The sequence below is a fragment of the Manduca sexta genome, chromosome 28, assembly GCF_014839805.1.
Source record: "Manduca sexta isolate Smith_Timp_Sample1 chromosome 28, JHU_Msex_v1.0, whole genome shotgun sequence".
NCBI lineage: Eukaryota > Metazoa > Arthropoda > Insecta > Lepidoptera > Sphingidae > Manduca > Manduca sexta.
In genome coordinates, this window is record NC_051142.1 from 2,461,237 (window position 1) to 2,461,667 (window position 431).

Consider the following 431-nt stretch of genomic DNA (forward strand, 5'->3'; position numbering starts at 1 on the left):
GTATTGTCTAAAAATACCGCTTAAGACCTTATAAGCCCTCGCTTCACGTCGTCACAGAAGATGTAAAGGCTCATTAGTTGGGGCTTAAGTTTTCTTTGTAGTTACACCATTAAGTAAGAAGGGCAACGTCTCTGTTTCAAGATGAAACAACGCCAGATTTATACTTTATCTATAAATGTCTGAGGTTCGAAGGTCTTTCTTAACTTCATACTAAGATTTAGACTTTGATATTATATAAAGGTAAATAAAAACTAATCTGCTTATCTAACTGCCCGACAAGACGAGGTAGTAACTCGTGTAGCACTACTAGTAGCTAAAACTTTGATTTACAAAAGTAACATTAGTGCTGTTTGACGCGCTTGCAATCCTATCTTACTGTATTTCTTACTTTTTTATTTTATTAATAATTTAAATGCGAAAGTTTGTAAAAA